We start from the raw sequence: 16,414 nt of genomic DNA, 5'->3' as shown, positions 1-16,414 counted from the left end.
TATTATGATTTCTATTTCAAACGTAGCATTTTCCTACCTGCAGTAGACATCCTTACAAGAGGAGTTTGGGACCTTCCCATCGGGCAGAGTGGGAGTACTTCCCTACAAAATACTCATTAGCACCTTTCATCTCAAAGATGAAAGATCTTTTAGACACTAGTAATCCCCACAAAAATCCCTTTGAGGCAGGTAGGTGGAAAATGCAATGTTCGTTTGGATGGAAAGAGACATCAGGGTGCCTGCCCACAGCAACTTGTTGGGAGCTCAGCACTTGAGCCAAGACACTGATTTGTGATCTCAACCCAGATGCACCACAATTGCTGCCCTGCATGGATGACTCCATTATGATACCAGGTCCTGCCTAAATCACGCACTGTCAGGCCTCAGCAATACCTGACATTATTATTGATTTGTTGATATGGATACAAGGGATCTAAGCAAAAGAAAATCCCTAATGACAAACTTAATTTTGAGTTCTTCTCCTTATCAGGTTAGTGAACTTCTAAAGTCCTTTGTAAAATAGTACACCATGACTTTAAAATATCTGTGTAAGGTTTAAGAATATTTATTTTATTTAATGAATTTAATGTAATGATAGGCTTTTTTTTTTTTTTTTTTGAGATGGCGTTTCACTTTTGTTGCCCAGGCTGGAGTGTAATGGGGTGATCTCAGCTCACCACAACCTGGAGCCAGGATTACTTGCTCCCAGGTTCAAGTGATTCTCCTGCCTCAGCCTCCCGAGTGGCTGGGAATACAGGCATGCACCACTGTGCCTGGAGAATTTTGTATTTTTAGTAGAGACGGAGTTTCTCCATATTGGTCAGGCTGGTCTCGAACTCCTGACCTCAGGAGACCTGCCTGCCCCGGCTTCCCAAGGTGCTGAGATTACAGGTGTGAGCCACTGTGCCTGGCCTTTTTTTTTTTTTTCTCTCTCTCTTTCTTTTTGAGATGTAGTGTTGCTCTGTAGCCCAGGCTTGAGTGCAATGGTGCAATCTTGGCTCACTGCAACCTCCGCCTCCTGGGTTAAAGCGACTCTCCTGCCTCAGCCTCCCAAGTGGCTGGGACTACAGGCGCCTACCACCACACCTGGCTAATTTTTGTATTTTTAGTAGACATGGGGTTTCACCACGTTGGCCAGGTTGGTCTCGAACTCCTGACCTCAGGTGATCGACCTGCCTTGGCCTCCCAAAGTGCTGGGATTACAGGCATGAGCCACGGCACCTGGGCTGTAATGATAAGCTTATTTAAAATGTTCTTCCAAATTATTATCAAGAAGCCTTTTTCTTGTATGTTTATTATGTTCTTTCTAAGGGACTAAGAGGCTGTCAGTTCCCAAAGTCATTGATGCAGTTTAGTCTTCAGAGCTGATCCCAGTGGTCTTTGAAGTAGTGTTAGAACCTCTGAGGATTCTCAGTAGGGGTAGAGATGGCACCTTGTAACCACAGCCTTGGGGAGTCAGAGGGCGGAGGGGCAACTGGTTGAATGGTGAGCAGTGAACTGGATAAAGACAGTGGGTGTAGCTGTGGCCCTGGACCAGGGTGTCAGGGCGTGGTACAGGGCCAGAGGGCAGTGGGCTGGGAATGCAATCCTGGCTCCAGGTTACTGCCACCGTGGGAAGACACTAAGTGTAGGAGATGAAGGGAGGCCAGGTTGGATTAAATATTCAAGTTGGACAAAGTAAAAAGAAAAATTATCTGCATAATTATTAGTAGTACAGAATGTTTTCAAAACAGTGCTAATGATCATAGGAACTTTTTTTTTAATTGCATTTTAGGTTTTGGGGCACATGTGAAGAACATGCAAGATTGTTGCATAGGTGCACACATGGCAGCGTGATTTCTGCCTTCCTCCCCTTCACCTATATCTGGCATTTCTCCCCATGCATAGGAACATTTTAAATGTAGCATGCTCTGTTAGAGCTAGATGATGATAACTAGATGGAATTTTGGTCTTTTGTGTTGTTACTTGGGAATGAAAAAGAAAAATCCAACAACCCACTCTTCAAGACAACTGTCATCCTTGTGTTTTTATTTTACTTTTCTTGAGGGTTGAGCCGCAGTGACTGTGCTTCAGTTTTCCTCTCCTGAAGCCACTGGGGAGTCCTTAGGGTTTTGAATGAGGTGAGAACAAGATTTGACAAAAAGAATTGGTGTGTAATTACACACAAGGAGAGAATGCAGGTTGAAGATTCCTTGTCTGAATTGCTTGGGACCAGAAGTATTTCAGATTTTAAATTATTCAGATTTTTGAATGTTTGCATATACATAATGAGATGTCCTGGGGATGTTACCCAAGTCTAGACAGGAAATTTATTTATGTTTCAAACATACCTTATATGCATAGCCTGAAGGTAATTTTGTATAATATTTGAAATAACTTTCTGCATGAAACAAAGTTCATGTACATTGAACAATCCGTGGTTGCTTCCTATCACCATTATTCCTTAATTCATATGATTACCGATAAGGGATCATTTTCTTACATTTATTCATATGACGTACTAACAATACACTGGAAAAATGTTGTGTAGCGAAGCAGTAGCGTAGCATCACCAGAATACCCAGATCAGCTGTTAAACCACGGCAACAGCAGACACAGCAAATTTTCAGTCTCCACCTGCGATGCTGTGTTTTGACTAGAGGCGCCTGCGTTTTGACTGTGACCTGTCTCACGAGGTCACGTGCAGAATTTTCCACTTGTGGAGTCATGTCAGCGCTCAAAAAGTTTCAGCTCCTTCATAATAATTGGGTTGGAGCATGAGGCGGGGGGTTGGAGCTTCCTGGGGTGGCTTGAGAGGCGGTTGTGGGTGGAGCATTCGCTCAAGGACCTGACATTTTGGCTCAAATTATATTCCTATGGGGCATTCCAAAAATCCATAAATGTGACCGTCATCCTCTTCCCACCTTGTGCCATCTATAGTCATTTTCTCATTGAGGTTTTAGTTATTCATCCTCATGAAATAATAGATAATAAAATATCTATGGAAAATATGTTGCTACTCCATGCTGAAATAATTAAACTTCAAGGTCTGAAATGCTTTCAGTAGAAGGAAATTCTGCGAACATGGCTTAGGCAAGTACAAAGAATTTAGGCCTAGTAATTGTAATTTAATGCTAATTGATATGGACTTTCTAATTTGTTTACTGAGAGAGGTGGGTTGGTTCCTGGGGGACAGCCACAAGAACAGCAAAATCCTGAAAATATCACGTAGGTAAACCCTTGGTCACCTCCCTGTGTTTGAAATCTGTGTCCTTTTCTTCCTTCTTTTTTGAGACGGAGTCTCGCTCTGTCGCCCAGGCTGGAGTGTGGTGGGGCATGGTCGTGGCTCACTGCAGCCTCCACCTCCCTGGCTCAAGCGATTCTCCTGCCTTAGCCTCCTGAGTCGCTGGGATTACATGTGTGTGCCACCATGCTTGGCTAATTTTTATATTTTTAGCAGGGACGGGTTCTGCCATGCTGTCCAGGCTGGTCTTGAATTCCTGACCTCAGGTGATCCACCCAACTTGGCCTCGCAAAGTGCTGGGATTACAGGCATGAGCCTTTGAGCCTGGCTGAATTCGTACCCTTTTCTACATATTCATTTTATTTTACATATATAAAGTTTATGAATACATTTGTTATAACTTATGCTAATTTATCAATAATTCCTATAGTATATTGTACATTGGGCTGTTTATTCTATAAACCCTTAAAGCATGCCCATTACTCTTTTTATTGATAGGTATTTTTTTTTTAAAGAACAACAACCCTATATGCTTAGCCTCAGGCTCAGCTCAGAAGAGGATCTATGACAACTTGACCATTCAGAAGGATCTGTGCTAGTCTGGGGTTGGAGGAAGCCTCAATGCCCTAAATAATGCAATTGCTATTGATTTTAGAATACTGTGAAAATAGTTTTAGAATATTGCTATAGATATTGAAGCATAACAATCTCTACTTCTCATTGTGCTGGCTTCTCAATTTTCCCTTTGACGTACAATTTAATTTACCCGCTTACTCGGTTCCTAGAGAAATGTTTTTTATAAAAGGCTTTAGTATTTTTTAGTAACGGACATTTAGGCCTAGCCTTGGTATTACTGAGTCATCTTGTTAGTCTTGAGCTTGTTAAAAATAATTTGAAGTTTTTATTAGTGCTGCTTACTGTGGAAGAAAGCCTGCATTTCATGGCAACAGAAACTAGGACAGGAGGAGAGAACTAACATTTATTATTTAACTTTATTAACTTGTCACAGGGCACTGTGTCAGGTAATTGAATGATATTTGCTCATTTTGTTTTCACAGAAATCCTGGAGGGTGGGATAGTTGTTTTCATTTTGCATAGGGGAAATTAGTTGTAGAGAGACAGGTAAGTGACCCAAACCCTACCAAGTAGCAGATCTGGGGTTTGCCCTTAGCACGTCACTGGCCTGTTGATTCATGTGGCTGGCATTCTTATGAATGAGTTCTTTCTACTTGGAAAACACACTCCAGGATTTAACAAGGAACAATGTAACATGTAACTGCTTTGCAAGTAATCCTTGTTCAATATTCATTAATGGGGACAGTCTAGTGCTATGGGAGGGGCTCATTGATTGCTGACCTCTGACTTTTGCTTTCCACCTTGACTTTTTTTTTTTTTTTTTTTGAGACAGGGTCTCACTGTATCACCCAGGCTGGAGTGCAGTGGTGAAGTCAGTCACAGCTCTCCTGGGCTCAAGTGATCTTCCCACCTCAGCCTCCCAAGTACCTAGGACTGCGGGCACACACCACCATGTTTGGTGACTTCTTTTATTTTTTGTGGAGATGGGGTTTTGCCATGTTGCCCAGGCTGGCCATGAACTACTGAACTCAAGCGATCTGCCCACCTAGGCCTCCAAAAGTGCTGGGATTATAGGTGTGAACCGCTGCACCCAGCCCTGAGTTTAATGAATAAAGCCCAAGTGACAGCTTGGACTTTAGTAGCTGCCAGCACGAGGCATCCTGATCTGCTTTTCTCCTTGCACTCACGTCACGCATGGGACCATCAGACTTGGGGCCTCCCTGTGTCTTTTGTGGTTTCAGGCTTCCTGTTTCTTTGTCTTTTTTACCCATGCTGTCCTCCTTATGGGGATCAGGGCCTCCCTGGTTCCTCATGTCCAAGTTGGACACATTCTTCAAGGCTGGGTCAGCCAGCAAGCCTTTCCAGCTCTGCCCTGTCATCACCCTGCCCCTGTCTGAACCCCCACCCGGGAGAGGCGCCCCTGCGCTCTGTGATCCTAACAGGCTCTGGCAGGCAGTCTTTCCTGCTCCCAGCCTGCTGTCATTTCACGGTGCAGCATCTGCCTTTATCTCTCTGGAAGGAGGGTCCACACCCTCTCCAAATCCTTTTTAAAGTTCTGAAGTTTGTTTCATTACAGAAGCCGGTATTCTCCATTAGGTGTGTTTTGTTTGCTTCTTCCTTTAAGCTGGATCTGAAACACATCTTCCTCTGGTTCGACTCGACGATCTTGGCGGTAATTGCCGCTGGAAATCCTGTTTCAGATAAATTGCATGGATTTTGTGGTGTTTTTTGGTGTTTTTTGTTTTTTTGTAAACCATGGATAGTTTCTTGCCCTCATTCCGGATGACCAGTTTATTTTTTGTTGTTGTTTGTTTCTTTTGAGACAGAGTCTCGCTCTGTCGTCCAGGATGGAGTGCAGTGGTGCAATCTCGGCTCACTACAACCTCCGCCTCCCGGGTTCAAGCAATTCTCCTGCCTCAGCCTCCCGAGTAGCTGGGATTACAGGCACCTGCCATCACACCCTAATAATTTTTGTATTTTTAGTAGAGATGGGGTTTCACCATGTTGGCCAGGCTGGTTTCAAACTCCTGATCTCAGGTGATCTGCCTTCCCCAGCCTCCGAAAGCGCTGGGATTACAGGCATGAGCCACCTCCCCTGGACCCAGATGGCCAGTTTATCTTGCCTCTTTATCGAGTTTGTCAGATGTCTTTGCTGTCTTTTCTCCCCTTTGGCTCTAGGTCCTTTGATAGCTGGTGCTGTGCCTGTTTCCTCCTTGTGTAATTAATGCACAGTGCCTAGCACACCAGCCTTGCTAGAAATTGGGACAAATGTGACTGCATGTGAAATGAGTGACTTGTCAGCTATAGTCAGTACAGCTGGGGATTCAGACGTTCATCTTGTGAAACTTGGAGCTGACTCTTTATGGATCCTAGCATTTACTTTGTTCAAAAAATTTCTGTTAGAGGCCAGGCATGGTGGCTCATGCCTGTAATCCCAGCACTTTGGGAGGCGTAGGCAGGTGGACCACTTGAGGTTAGGGGTTTGAGACCAGCCTGCCCAACATGGTAAAACCACATTTCTACTAAAAATAAAAAAATTAGTTGGGCATGGTGGCGCATGTCTGTAATCCCAGCTACTCGGGAGGCTGAGGCAGGAGCATTGCTTGAACCTGGGAGGCGGAGGTCGCAGTGAGCCGAGACTGCACCATTGCACTCCAGCCTGGGTAACAGAGCAAGACTGTGTCTCAAAAAAACAAAAACAAAACCAAAAAGCCCAAAAAGTTTGGAATGTGGATTTGCTGCTTGGATCATTCTGATAATGGCGGAATGAAACAGAACAGCTCTGTGACCCCTAGAAACTCTCATGTGTTCCTTTCAACAGAATTAATTGATGAATCAAAACCCAAAGTAGCCCTCCGTCAAATGTTTTTCTCACTTTCCAGAGAGGCACGTTATCTGTCCTGTAGCTGTCAGCTTTATCCTTGATAGCGTTGTTCAAAACCTTATCTCTGATGTCCATACCTCTGACACAGGTATCATGAGGACCTTCTCAGTGGGCTCATGCCTTTATCTCCCTTGGGCTGTTTGCCAGTGGGAGGAAATTAAAACATGGAGAGTGCTTAAGAGAGAATTTATTACAGAACTACATTTTGTGGGCCAGGTGTATAACCACGGATTTTCTTTTTCTGAGATATTTGGCTTCGGATAGAAGTTTAGGTAACACAACATGGCATCTTCAAGTGCCCGGTCAAGGATGGCGCCTTTTAAGTTACCTGAGATTAAAGTGCAGTTAGTATGTTGCTATAAAATAGCATTGGAAATAGTGCTTCCCATCCTGACCAACATCCTCAGTCTTGGGGTCAACCTGTAAGATGTCCCCAGAGGGCAGGGTGACAGTTGAAGCAGATCCTGAAATGTACCTTGCCTGGGATGAGCTCAGTTATTCTCTGATGGGGTCTGTAGCATTCACTTTCTCGGCTAAGCTCATGCCACTGAAATCATTGTTTCCTGGAGGTCCACAGAGAGGGGGCCGGTCAGGAAATAGTTCTTTGTTCAGTGGGTCATTAGCTTTTGCTTTGTCTACAGGAAGGAAAAGTGTGACAGCTTTGAAAAATCAGGGAGGTAAAATATTTTAGCCACACTTGGTGTCATTTGTGGCAGCCTTTCGCGTTAGAGCCTTCGAGAACAGACTTCTCCAGATTCTGCTTAAGTCCAGGGATTCTGTGACCATAGAAATGACTGGCATCTCCATGTGCTCATGCATTTGTTTGTTTCTTCCTTCACTGATTCACTCATTCTCCCCTGTGTACTTACAGTCATTCAACAGTTATTTACTTTCTAGGCACTGTGAAAGGGATCACTGGTCACACAGCCATTATTGTAAATGAGTCTTCTGGAAAAAAAAGCCACAGTTTTTTTTCCCCCTTAAAATGCCACTTTTCAGAAATTATGTCTAGTCTTGGAATGAGGTAAAGTTACCCTTGGGAAAATGCCCCTGCCTCAGTCAACTGAACCCTGAGACAAAGCTGGGAGTCCCTGTCCAGCTGGGTTAACTTCTAGGCACATTCACACAAAGCCCAGGCAGGCAGAGGGTCCCTGAAAGCCACTCATTCTACAGCTACTTGTTGAGGACTGTCTAACCCACAGTTGCATAGTGATAGCTCGGACTCCACAGAAGGTTTGAACACACTGCCGGATACAAAAGTGCTTGAGGAATTTGTTTGGTGCTTGTCCTTTCAAATGATGCATGAATGTTTCTTTCCTGTTGTCAGGTCAGTAGATCCTCTCATTTTCTTCCCCCCTGACTTTCCCTTACTGAGCACTTGAATCCCTCTTGTAGGGTAGCAGCTGCTTGTATTTTTATTCTTGATCAAGCCACCTGTTTCTTTTCTTTTCTTTCTGCTTTTTTTTTTTTTTTTTTTTGAGACAGAGTCCCACTCTGTCACCCAGGCTGGAGTGCAGTGGCACAACCTTGGCTCACTGCAACCTCTGCCTCCCGGGTTCAACTGATTCTCTTGCCTCAGCCTCCTGAGTAGCTGGGACTATAGGTGTGCACCATCATGCTCAGCTAATTTTTTTGTATTTTTGGTAGAGATGGGATTTTACCGTATTGGTCAGAGTGGTCTTGAACTCCTGACCTTGTGATCCACCCACCTCAGCCTCCCAAAATGCTGGGATTATAGATGTGAACCACTACGCCCTGCCCAAGCGACCTTTTTTATTAGCTGTTGAACCCAGAAGGCAGAGGTTGCAGTGAGCCAAGATTGTGCCACTTACTCCAGCTCCAGCCTGGGTGACAGAGTGAGACTCTGTCTCAAAAAAAAAAAAAAAAGAAAAGAAAAGAAAAAGGTGGCTTAATTGAGAAAAAAGTACAAGTAGCAGCTACCCTACAAGAGGGATTCGATCTTCTGCCTTAGTAGTTATTCAGTGGCCCCCGTTTGATTTTATTCATTTACCTCTTTCATCCCTACGTTGCCTCAGTACTGAAAAGAAGCACTTTGCTCAATCTAAGGATGGGGTAAAGAAAAGGATAATATTGTACAAATAGGCCAGGCACAGTGGCTCACACCTATAATCCCATCACTTTGGGAGGCCGAAGTGGGAGGATCACTTGAGACCAAGAATTCAAGACCAGCCTGGGTGACATGCTGAGACCTTGTCCCTATACAAAATCAAAAAATTAGGCAGGTGTGGTGGTGCATACCTATCGTCTCAGCTACTCAGAAGTGGGAGGATTGCTTAAGTCTGGGAGGGAGAGGCTGCAGTGACCCATGATCATGCCACTGCACTCTAGCCTCAGCAACAGAACAAGACCGTCTCTAAACACTAACTATACAGGAATGGATGGATATCATGTCTTTTGGAAGTTCCTTTAGCTGTTAAAGTGTGTATTTTGCTTGTTGTAGAGAGAGAGCCTTATTATGCTTGGAGCGTGCATGCGTGAAGCTAATCAGGTAGGAGGTTATGACAGGTGGTGAGGGTTATGGAAGGGACAATCCAGAGTCCCTGTTACTTTTTAACACTCCTTCCCCAAAATCATTCTCTTTTGTTTATGAATCTTATTCCTCCTTTCTACTCTTTCCTCATCTCTCTTTGAACAGATGCCAGGACTGGTGATGAGGTGGTTCTGAGTATTGATTGACGGGGCTGGAAAAGAAGTAGAGATGGGGCGGGCCAGGCATGGTGGCTCATGCCTGTAATCCCTGCACTTTGGGGGACCGAAGCAGGTGGATCACCTGAGGTCAGGAGTTCAAGACTAGCCTGGCGAACATGGAGAAACCCCGTCTCTACTAAAAATACAAAAATTAGCCAGAGGTGGTGGCAGGCACTTGTAATCCCGGCTACTCGGGAGGCTGAGGCAGGAGAATTGCTTGAACTCTGGAAGGGGAGGTTACAGTGAGCCAAGATCGTGCCAGTGCAGTCTGGGCAACAGAATGAGAGTCCATCTCAAAAAAAAAAAAAGAAGAAGCAGAGATGGGCAAGACCTTATTTCATAGGAAGGAGGAAGAGGGAAGCAGGCATTTCCTGCTATGGCCACACAGCTGGTCTCCTGGCCCCATGCAGTTTTATTTCTTATGTGCAGCGCCCCTTGTCTGCCCCTGCTGTCCACAGGACTAGCCTGCTGCTGTAAACATGGTGCATGTTGTAAATATTGTACAAGCCTCCCCAGATACTAAATACGTGTAATTCTTGGGGCATGGATGCTGTGGTTCATTTGGAAGTGATGAGGAATTATTATATGGCTGTCCCCAAATGAAGAAAGTCACACCCATTGCCCAGTGAGTTTTGTCTATCAACTGGATGAGGATTCTCCCTCTCTCTAGAAGCCAGAATTCAGTGGCAGCTTTTAGATACCAATGCTAAGTCAGTTTCTTTTGTCTTGGCAAGGGATGGGATAGAGTTTTCATAAGTAACGTCTTCTATACTGGACAGTGTGGCCATAGGTGACATACGAAACCAGACATATGTAGCCTTAGGGCTTCAGGGCAAATGCACTGAGAGAACCAGCCGTAAACCTCCTGGCATTTCTGGCCCAGCCATGGAAATCCTAGGGTCATGTCGGCTGTACTATGCAGGTTGGAGCAGAATTGAGGTGAAGGGGGCATAAGGCTGCCCCGCTCCCCTTCCTAAGAGGAGGGTTGGAGAACTCACTGACCTCTTTGAAAACGTGAATAGGATCCTAGGGGAGAAAGATCCATTCTGATCTACCTGGGGCACTGCATGCAGGTAATTTTTGTGGTGTGAGTGTTACTATTCTTGCATTTGAGTCTTACTCGAAGACAGGGACAGGGGCCACTCGGGTTGGGTAGGGGCCCCTTCACAGCCTCTTAGCCTCAACCCCGATCATGTTCCTCACCACACATGTTGGGACTGATGGCTTGCTTGTGTACAGGCAGGATCATAAGCAAGCTCTGTCACCATCGCAATCCTAGCACTTAGCATAGTGCCTTGAACAGAATAGATATTCAACCAATACTTCTTGAATTGAAAGTAATTAACTCTACTTGGTGTGGTAGCTCAAGCCTGTAATCCCAGCACTTTGGCCGAGGCTGGTGGATCACAAGGTCAAGAGACCAAGACCATCCCGGCCAACATGGTGAAACCCAGTCTCTACTAAAAATACAAAAATTAGCTGGGCGTGGTGGCGCGCGCCTGTAGTCCTGGCTACTCAGGAGTCTGAGGCAGGAGAACCACTTGAACCCAGGAGGCAGAGGTTGCAGTGAGCCCAGATAGTGCCACTGCACTCCAGCCTGGGGACAGAGCAAGACTGTGTCTCAAAAAATAATAATAATAATAATAATTAACTCAAAAATTGTGCTGACTTTTGTATCCTTGAATTTTGTCACTGGATACATGAACCCTTGTGGGACTCCTGGGAAAGACTTACTCTAAACAGAAGACAAATTGGCTGCTATGAACACCAGCCTGGGGAGAAGAGTGAACAAAATGGATATACCTTCGAGCTGGTCATTGTTGTTTTTTTTTTTGTGTGTGTGTGTGTGTGTTTCACATGGGCTGCTTTATAAATAACAAGGGCCTTTTTGTAGCTTGGCTTACAGTACACAGTAAACACTGTGCTCCATGTGTATAGAAGTCTGTCCTTTGGGAAGGATAGACTGAAACTTGCTGTTTTCATTGTAATTAGTCATCCCTTTGTCATGAATGGCAGCTTCTCTCCCATTCTATACTCTACCGGGTAACTCTACAATTTTCCTTTGTCGAGTGCAGCATCTGATTCTATTAGTTCTTTGTGCATGAACAGTGCATTAGTGTGGATGTGAGAGGCTGGTGAAAATTGTTATTTAAGACATACGACACATCATGCTGTAGTCTTACCTAATGCCTTGGAATAAGAGGCCCAGAATGGTTTGTTCATTATGTCTGAACTCTCTAAGGGCCCTCAGTGCCTGAGATAATAAGTAATCCACCTGTAAATGGAGACTCCGGAAGGCCCCGTTAGATCCCCCAAACCTGGGTCATAGGAGGGGTTAAGGAGATGGGAGTTGCATTTCTCACTCCCAGGCCTGGAAAACATCCCACTTTCTGTATTGTTTTACTACAGACATTGAGTCGAATCTCTGAATTGATAAGCTGCCCAGCTGGTAACGAGGCTAAAGTAAACCCAGCAACTTTAAAACATTTTTTAAATTCAGGGAGATGTTGGCTACAAAGAAGATATAAATTGAGAAAAAAATTCTAGTAACAAATGCCTTCTACTTAGGGTGTTTGTGGGAGGTATGTTTGGAGGGCACAGGATGAGTAGTCACTTTCTCTTTCCTTCCCCACTGTTTCTCATTGATCTGCATGGACAGTTGTGCTGAGTGCTGTGGGCTTGCACACTGGTTCACCTGGCAGTGAAAGTTTTATAAACTCTGGGCACTCTGAACTTCACCCAGTTCTTGGCGGTAGGCTTCTAGATTGCTTAATTATGTAGTATTTCTTAGATGTGGCCTTAAAAATAAAAAAGCAAAACTTTGTGATCTAGTTGAAGGTCCAGATTCTATTCAGCCTTTCAGTAGGGCTTGGGGCAGAATCCCTAGCACTGTAAAAACATAACCGCTTTTCATCACAAGGCTCAAGGGAAAAGAATGTAAGGTGTATTCATGTTCAATTAAATTACGCTGATGTCATGGTACAAGCAGGCAGCTCCAAGGCTGCGGAACTGGCTGGTTTTCATGCTGATAAAAGCATGAGTGAAGCCTGTTGATTGATGACTCTGTCCACACATGGTACCTATGTGCTGTGAGAGATACAAGCACTCTTTGTATAAGCAAAAGCATAGCATCACTTGAGTTTTATTATAGATACAGTTTACCTAGCACCACCTCGGATCTCATAGGCTCACATGCCCAAGGGACCCTGTTTGATGTTTCTGTGGTCATGAGATATTGCAGTCCCAGCCCACTGCTACTTCTCCCTAAAGCAGGACCTTGACTGGCAGCAAAGCCCAGTCTCCACTATTGAAAGAAGAGCAGCTTTCCGGATTGCAGTCCAGCTCAATGAAGGTTCATTGTTCACATGGCACTGGTGAACATCAGGAAAGTGGAAGAAGTCATGAGGAAGGTGCTGGGATCCAAGGAAAAGCATTCCTGGAACCAGTAATTTGTCACACTGGAAACAGAACTGATGTAGCTGTTTGGAGATCTTAGTTCTTCTCTTAGTTCTTGCCCACTCTGTACGCGAGAGGTCTAGTTGATCTTTACTGGACTTCATTTTCTTCATCTGCAAAGTGAATAGGGATGAAGTCGATGTACTGTAAGCTTAAATGTTCTACAATCCTGCTTAAAATTATTTCAATCCAAAATGACCAGTAGTTGGCTAGGTGCAGTGGCTCATGCCTAATCCCAGCACCTTGGGAGGCCGAGGTGGATGGATCACCTGAGGTCAGGAGTTCGAGAACAGCCCAGCCAACGTGGCAAAACCACGTCTCTACTAAAAATACAAGAATTAGACGAGTGTGGTGGTGGGTTCCTGTAATCCCAGTTACTTGGGAGGCTAAGGCAGGAGAATTGGTTAAACCTGGGAGGTGGAGGTTGCAGCGAGCTGAGATCGCACCACTGTACTCCAGTCTGGGCAACAGAGCAAGACTCTGTCTCAAAACAAATAAACAAAAAAACTAAAAACAGAAACAACAACAACAAAAAAAAACCCCACCAAAATGACCAGCAGTTAAACTGCAGCTTCCTCTTTAACTCAGGTCTTGGTGATATGATGGAAAAGCAAGCCAAGCCACAGCTAAATCATGTTGTATTAGCAATGTGATGAATCAGTTATTTCATGAACACATTTATGAAGCACCCATGAGTAAGGAATTGTGTCAGACACCAGGGAAACAAAGTACTTCCCTTTCAAAGCAGTTCTAGTAAAGGAGAAAGATAAGTGAATTTTAATAAAGGAGACAGATGACTGAAAAAGAAATAACTGTGAGGCAATTGCCTATATCAGAAAAAGTGGCAAGGGAATGATAACCCTGTGAATTTTGGGGTGGTGAGGTAGCTGATCAGAGGAAGAGACATTTAAGCTTGGTCTTGAAGGGTAATTAGGTGTTCTCCAGGGAGACATTCCCGGTAGGGAAAAGTATATATAATAGCATAGTAATAAACAAATAGTCACATTCATTAATATGTGGAAAGCTCTGTCATGTAACAGATGCTTGAGATCCAACATTATTCTTATTGGAAATGTTAAAATATGGCAGATCTTATATTTTATAGTTTTCAGTTAGCAAATAATCATTTATGAGGCCATCAGTAAAATATGACAATTTTTGGTTTTTCAAGATTGTCAGTGTGATGTGTTTAGACAGAGTCCAGTGAGGCTTGATTCAGTTTTCTATTCTTATCATTTAAAAATATTTTTTTCAACGGGGTGCAGTGGCTCATACCTGTAGCCCCAGCACTTTGGGAGGCTGAGGGGGATGGATCACTTCAGGTCAGGAGTTCGAGACTAGCCTGGCCAACATGGTGAAACCCCGTCTCTACTAGAAATACAAAACTTAGCCGAGCATGGTGGTGGGCACCTGTAATCCCAGCTACTTGGGAAGCTGAGGCAGGAGAATCACTTGAACCCAGGAGGCGGCAGTTGCAGTTAGCAGAGATCATGCCATTACACTCCAGCCTGGGTGATAGAGCAAGACTCCATCTCAAAAAATAAAATAATAAAATAAAATAATATAAATTTTTTGCCCATACTGGGTTAATGATAAAGTGAATTAAATTTTTTAAAATCAATATGGAATTTATTCTATGAGGCGAGCATTCTTCACCAGATATAACACATTTCCAAAAATAATTCTCTGAACTAATTATGCCACCTTGGGCAGATCACATTACCTGTTTGAGTTTTACATTCTCATCTATAGAATGAGGGAAATGGGTGGGTTTTAAAAGGTCCACCCCAATCCTGATATCCTATAATCCAATAAGTGAAAATTGTTCTTTTTACTATTCCCAGTTATATAGGTGTATTTCTATAGCATGAGTCATTGTGATAGTCAAACCTTTCTCAATAGTGACTATTTACTATGAAAGTCTAGTTGTGGTTTATTGCCACTTTGAGTATGTCACATGTTTCAACCAATTTATTATTTTATGTGCATTGCTTCATTAAATAGTTAGAATAACCCTGTAGGGCAGATCATATTTTCGTTTTATAGTTTAAGAAACCAGAGGCTCAGGCAAGCTAAATAACTGGGCTGAGCTCACTCAGCTGGTCATGGAGTGACTGGGGTTTGAACTCCAATCTTAGTCCCCTCGCTCTAGAGCGAGCTTGTCCAGCCCATGGCCTGTGGGCCACCTGCGGCCCAGGATGGCATTGAATGCAGCTCAATACAAATTTGTAACATTTCTTTAAACATTTATTAAACTTTTTTTTGCAACTTTTTTTAAGCTCATAAGCTAACATTAGTGTTAATATATTTTAGGTGGCACCCAGGGCAATTTTTCTTCCAGTGTGACTCAGGGAAGCCAAAAGATTGGACCCCCCTGCCCTAAAGTCTGCATTCTTTATCAAGGACTGCATTCTGGGTTAATGGCACATGGTTATTGCCGTAATATTGTGTCTTGTGGACATCACAGAGGTAATATCTAAAAAGATAAGTCTCACTCCAAAAGCAGTTGTTTCACATTTTAAACAGTGGAAAAAAGGTACTTTCGGAAGTGTTGACTAGTGGACCATGAATTTTAATGTATAACTAGGCAGCATATCAGATACAGGAAGAATGTATTATTATTCTCCATAATAGAAGAGGAGCCAGAAACCACCTATTTTTTTTTTCTTGAGACGGAGTCCCGCTCTGTTGTCTAGGCTGGGGTGCAGTGGCGCTATCTCAGCTCACTGCAACCTCCGCCTCCTGGGTTCAAGCAATTCTCCGGCCTCAGCCTCCAAAGTAGCAGGGACTACAGGCATGAACCAGCACACCCGGCTAATTTTTATATTTTTAGTAGAGACAGGGTTTCACCATATTGGCCAGGGTGGTCTTGAATTCCAGACCTCAAGTGATCCATCCACCTCGCCTCTCAAAGTGTTGGGATTACAGACGTGTGCCAACGTGACTGGCCTCACCTGTTTAATACATTAGGAAATTCTAATCCTTTGGCACTACTCACTTGGGTTCTGCTCCAGAATCCATCATAATGGCTCAAGACATGCTGGTTCTTAGTTGGTCCCTCTGCCTGGGGGATCATTTCCCTAAGTTCAAATACCCTTCAGATTTCAGGCTAGTTGTCATTTCAGAGAGCCTATTCCTAATCTTTCAATTTAATTTAGCCACTTGTCACTCTCTATCTCATTGCCCAATTGACTCTGCATTGCCTGTATCACTCTAGGATATTTTTCTTATTTATTTATTGAACTGCTTCTATTTGAATGAAGCTTAGTGAGAGCAGAGATTTTCTTTTATTCACTGCTTTATTTCTAGCACCTGGAGTAGTGGCTTGGTCACAGTAGGCTTGCTCTTTCTATCAGTCGGTCAATCCATCTGTCCATCCATCTGTCAGTCCATCTGTCCATCCAACCATCCATCCACCCATCCATCCAACCATCCATCCATCCATCCATCCATCCATCCATCCATCTCTCCATCCATTTGTCCATCTGTCCATCCATCCATCTATCCATCTCCGCCTGTCTAGTTATCTGTATCTATATCTCTCTCCTCTCCCTCATCCATTCTGT

The 16,414-nt window shown here is 43.9% G+C and overlaps 1 protein-coding gene across 4 annotated transcripts in view; it reads left to right on the top strand.

The window, feature by feature from the left end:
- The window catches only part of TIAM2 (TIAM Rac1 associated GEF 2), a 241,044-nt gene that overhangs the window by 52,105 nt on the left and 172,525 nt on the right, over positions 1-16,414 (top strand). The gene's annotated exons all lie outside the window — the stretch shown is intronic.

This window comes from Sapajus apella, unplaced genomic scaffold, assembly GCF_009761245.1.
Source record: "Sapajus apella isolate SASKATOON/1434 unplaced genomic scaffold, GSC_monkey_1.0 scaffold105, whole genome shotgun sequence".
Taxonomy (NCBI): Eukaryota; Metazoa; Chordata; class Mammalia; order Primates; family Cebidae; genus Sapajus; species Sapajus apella.
This window is presented reverse-complemented; position numbering and strand designations above follow the sequence as displayed.